The following is a 12,689-nucleotide window of genomic DNA, read 5'->3' on the forward strand; positions in this document are numbered from 1 at the left end:
AGATTAGACATCTCTGAATTACAATCCATGTAAACAACCACAAGGCATTCTCTCTCTCTCTCTGTGTGTGTGTGTGTGTGTGTGTGTGTGTGTGTGTGTAGTGATCGGCATTCACCTGAGCAGAGTAAAAATGCAAGGACATTATTATGAACCTACAATTTGGAAAGTAACCTGCAATCAGGTTATCCTGACAGTGGAAATATGCCCAACGTTTGTCGGGGAGAGTTGCATTTGCCTTATGTTAAGTGAGAGAAGAGCTGATCAGAGCGGACAGGGAAGCAGGTTGTGTAAGTAACATGGCGGTATTGATCTGTCAGCGTATCTGGCTCCCACACGATCCATTTCAGAGTTTCAAAACTGTACCGGCGAACAAAGCACATTGGAAGAACAGCACCGGGCTCATATGATGCACATGAAGCAACAAACGTACATAGCGAGATGGAATTACTGAACTACTAAAATACAGTTGGCAAAGATGCAACAGTATGCCAGCTGTTTTTCCTTATGTCAGAATTGATTAATGTGGCATGTGATTATTTACAAATGATCCAGTCCCACCCAAATAAAGAGACTGTGAGTGCAGTTTAGAATATGCTACACTACATCAGCTGCTTTCCCCCTCTACTTGAGAAGTAGCTAACTTGTGGCCCTCTGGATGTTGTTGGACTCCAAATCCCATCAGCCCCAGCCAGCAGGACCAGTGGTCAGGGATGATGGGAGTTATAGTCCAACAACATCTGAAAAGTCAAGTGTTAGCTGCTCCTGCTCTACAGGTTCTCTTGGCCATCCTTCACCCCTGCTATTGTGAAATGAAGATGGAAGCCTGCTGGTCACAGCAGATGAGGGATGGCATAGGCAGCGAGAGATTTACAAGTCTGAATGGGAACAAGAGGACCTCTCACCTTCCTCTCCCTGGCTGCTCCCCAGCTCACTAGTCCAGAAATGAAAATGTACCATATACAGGGGGGAGAATGTAGGTAACATATTTGATTTAAGAGGGCCACCACCTTATACTCTGGGCTTTATTTAGTGCACGCTGGCTGGAAAGATTGGTCACTACTGATCTAGAGTTTCTACAGGTGCTGTAATGAAAAGACCACAGTTGCTGCATGAAACAGAAAGGAAGTGAATAATAAGAATCGCTCTCTTCCTGCAAGGGCTGCCCCATCCTGGCAGTGCTGGCAGTGAGCTCGCACATAAATTGGAAGGAAAACATAACCTCTCATAACTATACAATGTTTGCATCTCTTCCAGAAGCCATGGTGAGTCTCTGTGGGTCTGCACCTTGCGCGCACAGGAGGTCAGACAGGACATCAAGCTGTGGGTTAGAGGGTTCCATGGTTGCTAAATGCTGCTACTGCGGTAAGCCTGAGCCCACACCCTGAGGGCTTCCTCTGTGAGGTGTCAGTTCTGCTTCTGCAAAAGAAGCAACTGCATCCTAAAGGTGCGAGACAACAGACCTTTCACTTCTTGAATATCACCACCTACCAATAACACCTGGTCACCATGCTGCAGCCCAGCCAGGGCATTTCTTAGCTGAGTGAGAAATGTCTGAAGGTGTTGTGAGTGTGCTTTGCACTTGGTTTATTCTTGTTTGTCTCACATATTTCTCAGCAGCAGCAGCACACACACACACACACACACACACACCCAAAATGCCATCAACCACACAGTCTGAGAGTCTGCTGACAGTCATGAGTGGAGAAGACACCCAGTCCCAACCAAAACCGTTTTGCCTATGCCAGGAACCTGTGATTCTCAAGACGTTACTGGTCTGCAGCTGCCATAATTCCTGACCATTCATCATGCTGACTGGGGCTGATGGGAGCTGGAAGCAAACAGCATCTGGAGAGCTACAGGCACTCCATTCCTGGCCTATATCGGTGGTGAGTCACCAGAGATACTTATACACTAGGTATTTATTGTGGAATAGCCATACTTTGCTCATTCTGATTTTATGGAGCATCTGCATGCTGTTGTCATCCAGTGCTTTCCCCAGGGTTCTTTTGTCTCTTCAGACTACAGGAAATACAGCTTTTTCGAACGGTGGTACTAACTCTGCAGGTGTAGGTCCCCTTGGCATTGCTTTTTTCCATTATTTCCCAGAGGTGTGGTTGAGACCTGCGCAGTGACATATCCAGCGAGCAAGTCTATAGCCACATCTGGCACACCTTCCATATTAACTCTCTGGCAGCTACCTTTTTTATCAACTGTTTAATACCAGTCTTTCAATGAGCACTAAAATGCTTTCTGTATTTAAGCAAAATAGTGCTTAAATGAAGAGATTTACAACATCAAAAACTGGTCTTCCTGTCACCATTTTTTCAAGAAGGGATAGGGGAACAGCTGATCTGAAGATTTGCCAGTTAACAGTTTCAAAGAGTTGTGGGTTCGAGTCCCAAATTGGGCAAAAGATTCCTGCATTGCAGGGGGTGACTAGATAACCCTTGTGGTCCCTTCCAACTCTACAATTCTATGATGCTAAGTAAATTCCTTGGGCAAGAAGCGAAGCCTGGCCTAGAAATGTTTAAGCACAGTGCAGGGATAACCATGGGAGCTATCTGGATTGGAAAGAGGAGGATCCATCCTAGGGCATCCAAGAGCAGCACTCTTTATTCTTCCCTCACTGCACAGTCTTGATTACCTCACCATCATCGGGGCACTCGATCCAGAGATTGCTTGGTTTGAACTCCATGAGATCCCAACGCTGCCCATTGTGACCTACACTATCTCTTGACAGGGAGACTAGGCTAAAGAGTGGGGCAAAGGATGGTGGAAGAAGAATGTGCTCAAAATGGGGCTGATGTGAACGTGTAGCTGAGATGGATTTGAAGCATGTCGCCTTTAGGAAAGGGGGGGGGAGTCACTTCACTGATTTGCCCTTACTGGAATCTAGGAGATTTGGCATGATCCCTGTAGACCCATTTCCAGGAAAAGGCAGCTCCCCCTCCTCTTTACCAGATGCTGGCTCCGAGGATTGCCCTCGCGGGATCAACTCGTGGTGACTTGCCTTGGGGATGATGTGGATTTAATGCAGCCGTGGCTGCTGCCAGCTGCTCTCCCGCAGCTTTTGTTTGGCTTTCGGAGCCTAAATGCTTGGCCTAGGCCAGGCTTACTGTAGTATTACAACTTCGCGTGTGAGGTGCGAGAGCAGATTTCTCGACTGCCACATTCCAAAGAAATGCCCTGCCTTTTTCCCCCCAGCATCACTGTGCACCGTGCGCCTTGCTGGCACTTAATGAAAGCTAAAAAGCAAAAACGGCGCAAGGGGCTTTGTGGGGTAAGAATCGCACTCGCTCCCCCACCCTTCTTTGCCTGTTGCCTCCATAGGACCCACACTCCCCCATACCCAGGTGGCCCCCATAGAACAGAAAACCCCTTTCCGTCCATGGGTGTTTTCTCTCAGGGGTTCAGCCTCCTGACTCAGCTGCTCCATTTTCAAAGCAATTACCAGCAAGGGGCTTTGTAGGCTGTGCTCCTTACCCATTAACACCGGTCTGATTTATAGGAAACCGATGGCTGGGCCTGTCAGAGCTCATTAATGGCTGGCAAAAGAACAAGACAAACAGCCTGGCCAGCAAGAAAGGAAATCCTTGTCTGGGCTCGGTAGAGATGTGTGGCCGTTCCCCTCACATTCCAAGCCTGGGCCTCCAAACAGCACCGGGGAGAATGGGAGAAGCTTCTGAGGCCAGTGAGACGTTCAAGTGGGACGAGAAGATCAGGGGACAATCTGGGTTCCTTGCGTCTTTCCTACAGGGATGGCTGCTGCGTGGAAGGAGCAGGCCCATCTCAAGCCTGGAGCTTCCTAAGAAAACAGTTATCTGTGTACATGGCGAACATAGAAAGCACATGACTCCCCACCCCACTCCTGCAGATAACCTTGGGAACTGTAGTTTGCTAAGGGTACCGGAAATTGTTGCTCCGTGAGGGGTGAGCTCTGGTTCCCGGGATTCCCTGAGGGAAGGAATGTGCTTTCAATGCGCACAGAGTCCCTGTCCTGACTAGATCAGAACATGCAGAAGTTCAGTTCCTTCCATGACAACTCTGAGCGAACTGAGAACTAAACGGACCATGCATGGCATGCAAAGTGTCGATTTAAGCTTTTCAAAACCACTTTGATTTTTTTAGTTTGTTGCTAAGGTGCTGAGAGTATATAGAGCAGTATACAGGTTTCTTCAGTGACGTTATTTCCAATTAAACCAGTTGAAGACCTCTGGTATCACTGTGTAGCACAAAGCATTTAAAGGCTTTTGTTATCTAGCAAAAGCCAAGAACAGGGGAGTAAGGAGAGAAGGGGAGGGGGACATGACCATGCTGTAATAATGCCCCTTGAGAAGCTCTCATATTTGATTCTCAGAAAAGCTGCTTTCATCGATCAAATGGAACAGTCAGACCACTGGCAAGAAGCACCAGGCCTCAGGCTCCGTAACAAGCGCTGTCTGTTGTACTGTACTGAGAAGCACAAGCCTTTCTTGGCAAACCTACGGAACAGGAGAAAAATCCATTTTCTGCTGGTGTGTGAGAAAGAAATGAGCATGACAGTAGCTCAAGAACTGCTGGGGGGGAGAGCCCAGTATTAGCCTTTACCTCAGAAAATAATTCCCATCAACTTCTAAGACCAGCTACTTTTTGAGCTACCTGATATCGAGGACTTCCTCGATTAAAGTGCATAATACTTTTTAACACATGTTTCCATACTGGCACACTGTTACGTTGTTTATTGCAAAGCAATAGGTTGCAGTCGGATTGTTCCGCATTTCACCTCATTTCATGTTTAATACACATGCACAAGAAGCACTAGCAATTTCTGCTGATTAAGTTCTGATTCCCACCGTGTTCTGTTACATTATGTTAGTGTGCATGTTGGGAACCTGTGTTACGTGTAGCCATTTGCACCATGTAGCAACTTATGTTCTAGCTTTGAGCTATATCTTTGTGATTCATATTTTAGCTGCACTGTATTTCTTCCCCAATGGGGGGGGTGGCAACTTGCAAAAACACCAATTGTCATAAAGTAACAGGCTACCACAGGCACACTCAAGGATTTACAGGGGTACACGTTATCACATTTATTGTGGCCCTTTGGGCCACTACCACAGAAAGGCCTTGAAAATTGGGTAGACCAAATGCCTCAGACACCTGTAACAGATAATCCAGGCAGAGACTTGAAGAGAGCAATTCACATCATGCCCAAAGTGGCAAAACAGAAACACTGATAGACCAAAGCATTAGTGCAGGCATCCCCAAACTCCGGCCCTCCAGATGTTTTGGACTACAATTCCCATCATCCCTGACCACTGGTCCTGTTAGCTAGGGATCATGGGAGTTGTAGGCCAAAACATCTGGTGGGCCTCAGTTTGGGGATGCCTGCATAAGTGAACCAAAGAGATGTTTTGCACCCAGTGAGAGATTGGCCATAGCGCATTGTGACTTACCGTGCTTTGCAGCACATAGTTTCAGTGAAGAAAAAAACACATTGCTTTCAAGGACATTGCCTCAATGTCTAAAGGTCTCTGGAGTGAACGGGACCCAAAAGCTAAGAGCTTCTTTTGTACTGCCCCATCCCTTACAATTTCTGGCAAGTTTTGCAACAACTGTTCCTAAGCTGAACACTGAAGCGTCACAAGTTGTCACTGTTGTTCTCCCTATGAGGCATTTCTTTTGAATTCTGGGGCTGACCAGCACACAAGGAGCAGGAAGCAATTGTCCTTCCTTAAAGGCCCTGCGTGTGCTAGGCCACCCCACTCCCATTTCATGGGCCTGAGCAGCTTACATAATAGAGCTTCTCTCCCTCCCCCACAAGCTCAGTAATTTATTCCATCATCTTAGGAAAAGCCATTTACTGTCAATAACAGCTTTAATTAATTCTCCTCAAAGGCCTCTCAATTATTCATCCCAGGGCCGCAGAGAAAACAATTAAAGCACTTTACATCTCTGACCATCATTGGCTCTGGGTGGAAGAGGAAGGGAGGGATGTTGCACTGTAGGGAGATTGCACAAGAGAAGGTGGGAGTCCAGAGCATGAGGGCGGGGCTGGGTTTTGGAAGACTTTGGCTCTTTTTTTTCTTTGCTTGCTTTGGTAAGCGGTCTCTCTGGGGCAAATGCATTGGAATAGCTCACTGTGTCAGATCCCAGGGCAACCCTGCCCACCAAATCCTCTTTTCAAATCACAGAATCTTTCATACAGGTCATTACGGTCAGTTGGAGAAATTTTTGTTGCAGGCAATGTGGGGTTGCAGAGGGGGGAGAAAAGCAGGAAGAGAAAGGGGGATAAAATAAAGAAAGGGTATGGAAAAGGGGGAAGGAGGCAGTAAACTATTGTTATTTACAGATTGCAGGTAGGTAGCTGTGTCGGTCTGACATAGTCGAAACACACACACACACACACACACACACACACACACACACCCTTCCAGTAGCACCTTAAAGACCAACTAAGTTTGTCATAGGTATGAGCTTTCATGTGCATGCACACTTCTTCAGATACATGCACACGAAAGCTCATACCTATGACAAACTTAAAGGTAAAAAGGGACCCCTGACCATTAGGTCCAGTCGTGACCGACTCTGGGGTTGCGCGCTCATCTCGCATTATTGGCCGAGGGAGCCGGCATATAGCTTCCAGGTCATGTGGCCAGCATGACAAAGCCGCTTCTGGCAAACCAGAGCAGCACATGGAAACGCCGTTTACCTTCCCGCTATAGCGGTTCCTATTTATCTACTTGCATTTTGATGTGCTTTCGAACTGCTAGGTTGGCAGGAGCTGGGACCAAGCAACGGGAGCTCACCCCGTCACAGGGATTCGAACTGCCGACCTTCTGATCAGCAAGTCCTAGGCTCAGTGGTTTAACCACAGCGCCACCTGGGTCCCTTATGACAAACTTAGTTGGTCTCTAAGGTGCTACTGGAATGAATTTTTTTTATTTGTTATTTACAGAATGTATGAGTGGAACTTTTTGTCAGTGTGGATAGGTGTCTTATTTTTGCTTGTGGAGTGAGAGATCAGAGGGCCCGGGACATGGTTGGTTGTGGTTGATTTGTGGCAGTGTGTTTTGATTGCATGTGTGAGAGGTGGTGGTGTTGCTGGGTTAAGTTATTGTCTTGTTGGCCTGCATATGTAGTACAGTAAAGGGGATCCACACTGGGGTGAAAACATCCTCCTTTGTTTGTCCCATGATAGTTTTTCTACTAGGATGGTTTCCCATATAGTTTGGTACCAGTGGTCCATGGACACTCCCAATAGTTCCCTCCAGAAATCCTCCCCCTGTTTTTCTACCACCATACCATCCCTCTTTCCCAAAACAGAGCTGGGGACTGTCAACCCCTTCTCTTAAAGTTGAACCAAGCTACCTGCCTAGATTTACATCCTTGTCACATAACGTATAGTGATTTCCCTGACACAGCACCAGCCTTTTGATATCTGTACTGGGTAAATCCATACCAAACAAGAATATCAGTTTTTCAGAGGCTGGCAGGTTGCGTCAACCGCTGATGCCACATGGAAGTAAACACAGAAGCGTATGGGCATGATCCCACTTGGGGACTTCAGCTCCTCCTCCTGCCTCTGACTGGTCCCTTGGACCGGACAAGACACAGCAATAGGCAGGCTTTGGAGAAAGAACTTCGACAGCAGCTGGAGATGCTTCCTCTTTTGGCACTGTTCCTCCCACCACAACGTCCCCATTCACTCGGTGTACTGGTTTCCTTAAAGGGAAATATTACAGTGTATACAATTGGATCAAAAGCTTTCCCCTACCACAAGCAGCCTTATTTGTCACTTGCATGCCATTCCTCTTGCTAAACTTATATATGGTTTGGCACTGAAACTACTAGCTATGATACAGAAGTGAACTGGGATGCTGTAGTAAAGCCAGAAATCAGCTCATCCTCCTGATCCTGCAACTTTATAATGGCGGTGTGATTGGTGAAGCCCCATTGTCCACCAGGCCTTTGAACTGGAAAGAAAATTATTGAAAGAGGTTTTGTCTCCTGCAAACTTGCTATTCATTTCTTTTTACTGGAGAAATGTTCCCTGCAGAATGCAGTTTGTTTGTTCTGCTCACAAGAAGTCAACAGCCACACTGGTTGTTTACCAATTCACCTAAATTTTTATATTTGCATTTACACTCATCTGCACCATTCTTAATTTTTGCAAACCAGAAAACAGCAGGTGGTGAGTCAGGAAAAGGGAACTGATTAAAACAGGCCTGAGAGGCTTGAGGGCGGCTATCCCAGACTTGGAGTCAAAGGCAGCTATTTCTCCCCTTAACCAGATGAATGCTCAGTGCTGGTATTCCTGGATTATCATCTAAACACCCACAAGCTGATCAAACCACCTCATTTCTTTACCTCAGCCTGCAAAGGGTTAAGGCAGCAAACAACAAATCCTCTTCCTCTCCCCCATCACCACCATCCAGTATGCAGCCAGGGGGCGGGTCTGTCGGGAAGCCCAGATTTCTGCAGGGGTTTTACTGGAAAAGTTGTTGTGGCAGGTGGGAGGGGGTCGCCATGGCAACGGCAATGGCACATGAACAGGTTAGCCGGTGGCATACAATTGCGGATCAGATTCATCAAAAACATCAGGACGGAAAACTGCCTAGCAGGGATGGGCTTGGATGAAATGCAAAAGCATCGCATTCCAGCTTTATCTCAGGGAGATTTCACCCACTTTCCCAGTTTTCCCAGTCACATATACAAATGCCTGTCCTCAGTGCTGGAAAACTGCGGTCAGATAAAATATCAAAGTTGATACCAGAGAGCTGAGTGGTTGGCTGGGCAGCCTTTGGGGGGCAGTTGTGGACATGCACACCCCAGCTTATTTTGCATTTTAATCACAGCTGCCAGAATCTCCTTTACAATACAGTACTCAGATTTAAAGTGCTCCTATCCCCCACCCACCCTGAACCAGGCATATGCTGCATCAGTGTGATTTCCAAGAAAGGGCAACTCTGGGAGGCAGGGAGTGACTTCTGCTTGCTTGTGAGGTTACATGTATGTACCCCAGTCCACACTGTGGACCTGGAATGGCTTTCATTCTAACAGGTTGCATTATTAACCTGAAATTGCAGGACTAGGTTCTGCAACCTGCTATCTCATTAGCTCAATCTCTTCGGAGCAGAGGAGGAGGGGTGGGTAACAGGTGGTGTGCTGATTCTACCCCCTTTTGGGGTGAGATCCAGAATCTGGATAGAGCTTGAGCCACCCATTCAAATAGGTGCTGTCAAACATCTTTGCAAGACAGGAAATCACAGAGGGTAAAAGAGATCATCTGCTACAGGAGGGAGGAATAACCAGTATCTTAAGGCTGTGCCCAAACTAGCACATCATTTCATTTCATGTTTGTTTAATAATAATAATAATAATAATAATAATAATAATAATAATAATTTATTTGTACCCCGCCCACCTGGCTGGGTTTCCCCAGCCACTCTGGGCGGCTTCCAACCAAGATTAAAATACATTAAAATGCCACACATTAAAAACTTCCCTAAACAGGGCTGCCTTCAGATGTTTTCTAAATGTCAAGTAGTTGTTTATCTCTTTGACATCTGATGGGAGGGTGTTCCACAGGGCGGGCACCACTACCAAGAAGGCCCTCTGCCTGGTTCCCTGCAGCTTTGCTTCTCGCAGTGAGGGAACCGCCAGAAGGCCCTCGGAAGAACTTTCTGACAGTAAGAGCTGTTCAACTGTGGAACAGTCTCCCTCGGGAGGTTGTGGGCTCTCCTCCCTTGGAGGCTTTTAAGCAGAGGTTGGATGGGCCATCTGTCACGGATGCTTTCATTGAGATTCCTGCATTGCAGGGGGATGGACTAGATGACCCTTGGGATCCCTTCCAACTCTACGATTCTATGATTCTGCGACTGGTAGTAGTTCAAATGAGCCACTCATTTCAATACTACCGTAGCACAGTGCAAGTGTTTTGTTGGCACTGGATCTCAGCGTCTGGGCAGAACGATGGGGGTGGAGATGCTCCTTCAGGTATACTGGGCCGAGGCCATTTAGGGCTTTAAAGGTCAGCACCGACACTTTGAATTGTGCTCGGAAACGTACTGGGAGCCAATGTAGGTCTTTCAAGACCAGTGTTATGTGGTCTCGGCAGCCGCTCCCAGTCACCAGTCTAGCTGCCACTATCATGCATTCCTCCATATTTCCCCATAGACACAGGTTTCTTAATCCCATGGTCATAGGCTGGGTTTTTATTTATTTTTTCTTAATCTATGCAAAATATGTCTCTCTGTGCGTATTCTGATAAATTAGATGGATTGTGGCGGGGCGGGGGAAGGGGAAGATGGGAAGAAACTCAAGTTCTGATAGAAGAGTAAAGCTGCAATCCTATGAGCATTTACTAGGCAGTAAGTTCACTCATAGGGACGCAGGTGGCGCTGTGGGTTAAACCACAGAGCCTAGAGCTTGCTGATCAGAAGGTCGGCAGTTCGAATCCTTGCGACGGGGTGAGCTCCCGTTGTTTGGTCCCAGCTCCTGCCAACCTACGGTAGCAGTTCGAAAGCACCTCAAAGTGCAAGTAGATAAATAGGTACCGCTACAGCGGGAAGGTAAACAGCGTTTCCATGTGCTGCTCTGGTTCACCAGAAGCGGCTTAGTCATGCTGGCCACATGACCTGGAATCTGTACGCCGGCTCCATCGGCCAATAACGCGAGATGAGCGCTGCAACCCCAGAGTCGGTCACGACTGGACCTAATGGTCAGGGGTCCCTTTACCTTTAAGTTCACTCATAAGGAAACAGCCTCAGCCTCCTAGAGCATGGGTCCTGCTGCTCTGGTTCCTGTGTACTGTATTGACCTCGATCCCCTCACTATCCTCCATTGTCCCATGAATACTTCCTACACAACCCTCTCCTTCTCCACCCCCAGCCTGCTCTCACGGCTACACCCCTTGCTGAGATCCTGTTCCTCCTCTCCGCTGTCCTACCAGTTTGTGACAATATAGAAAAAAGCAAAGCTCCCAACAAAGGCAAGGAAGGAGAAAGGCCAATGGCCAGGAAGAAGTCTGTGCATAACCAATCGAGATCCATTCCGCAAAGATTTGTACCTCTTTCATGAGTTATCTGCTGGCTTGCAAAAGAAAGGATTTTAGCCTATAATAAAACCGAATCGTTGTGAGTCACAAACAAAGCATAAGAAGCATCAAGATACGCCAGTGCCAAATGTTCCAGGACTGGAGGACAAGGAGAAGTCCACCTTGCCCCCAATTTCTCGTGCAGAGTGCATCTGGTAAATCATTCCGTTCCTAATACACAATACTGTATTAAGAAAAAGCCAGGTCTGCTGCTACCCAGCAATGAGTCATGCATTCTCCTCCAGCCAAATGTGAAAAGGGCGACTTAGAGTGAAACTACACTTCCCCCACCACCACCATACAAATATGCATTAAACACACACACATTTCTGAAGATTTGTATCAATGAGGGTAGGGGAGCACTCATAGGGAAGAACTGACAGGTGGGAAGAGCATGCAACCCCTTCCATGCACACATACTACCCCATCTCTCAGCCGTTTTCTTCGGCAGTGGACTTCTCCCAGTCTTGGGACTTAAGAGGGGAGGGAGAGGAACAACAACAACAACAACAAAAAGAACACAGCAAATTAAAAGGGAGATATAGAGGGAGAAATGACCCAAGAGAGCCAGTGTGGTAGAACGGTTAGAGAGGTGGACTGGAACCTGGGAGATCAAGGTTCAAATCCCTACTCAGTCATGAAGCTCAGTGGGTGACCTTGGGCCAGTCGCTGCCTCTTGGCCAAACCTAACTCACAGGGTTGTTGTGAAGATAAAGTGGGGAGAGGAGGACCATGTGCCCGTTCTTGAGCTCCTTGGAGGAAATGGTATTATATAAATATTTTTTTTAAAAAAATAATAATCAATGAGAACAGGAAGAGTTAAGTATCTCCTCCCACCAGCCAAATTTACATTTATTTATTTATTTAGAAAAGCAGGGGGTGTTTGTTCTTAATTTCCCAAGACTGCTTTGTGAAGCCACCCTGAGAGGTGGCTATCAACCTCCCACAGGACTAGAAACTCAACACTCAAGTTGACTGTCTGAAGAGAGATTCTGAGGTCTCTAGAGTCCTCCTCCTTAACACACAGCACTTCACACCTTGCTAGAGGATAACAGAAACAGGCCTACTGCTCCTTGCCCTGCTGCAGGGGGAGAAAAAACAATGTGCAAAATAGAGCGGGGAGGAGGGTTTGGTTTGCCTTTCTGACCGTTAGTTACTGCACAACATGTAAGTGCATAGCAACTGCCTACTGCTGTGCTAGAGGCAATTTGGGAAAGACTTAGGTATTTCGTCAGAGAGATTCAAGCACACACTGGAACTTTGGGTTTGTGCATTTAAATTGAATTAAAGGGCTGTGCTGTCCAAGCACAACAAACCCAACTTTTTGTGGTTGGTAAGAAAGGGAAATGAACTGAAAAGTGTGGGATGAACAAATTATTAACAGGGAGATGTGTGAACACTCTGCAGGAAAACCAGGACGAATGCTCATCGTCGTATAACAAACAAATCTGAACAAATAACACAGACTGGATAAATCTAACCTCTGAGTAAGCATTGTGCAAGGCCATCAGGATGAATGCTCAATAAATATGGTAGGTCATGGGGGAGGGGGCAGAAGAATGTTTTCTCCTGCTCTGTAGGTAGGATTCGAACCAACGGCTTCAAGTTACAA

General features: G+C 46.9%; 1 long non-coding RNA gene across 1 annotated transcript; it reads left to right on the plus strand.

Annotated features, from left to right (window-relative positions):
* Positions 1–1,706: 1,706 nt before the first annotated feature.
* LOC148686789 (uncharacterized) lies at positions 1,707–4,112 on the plus strand. The gene is made up of 2 exons (XR_015948385.1): positions 1,707–1,886; positions 3,509–4,112. It is a non-coding gene; the product is annotated as an uncharacterized LOC148686789 (long non-coding RNA).
* The last annotated feature ends 8,577 nt before the right edge of the window (positions 4,113–12,689 follow it).

Source organism: Zootoca vivipara, chromosome 2 (genome assembly GCF_965207765.1).
Source record: "Zootoca vivipara chromosome 2, rZooViv2.hap1.1, whole genome shotgun sequence".
Lineage (NCBI taxonomy): Eukaryota > Metazoa > Chordata > Lepidosauria > Squamata > Lacertidae > Zootoca > Zootoca vivipara.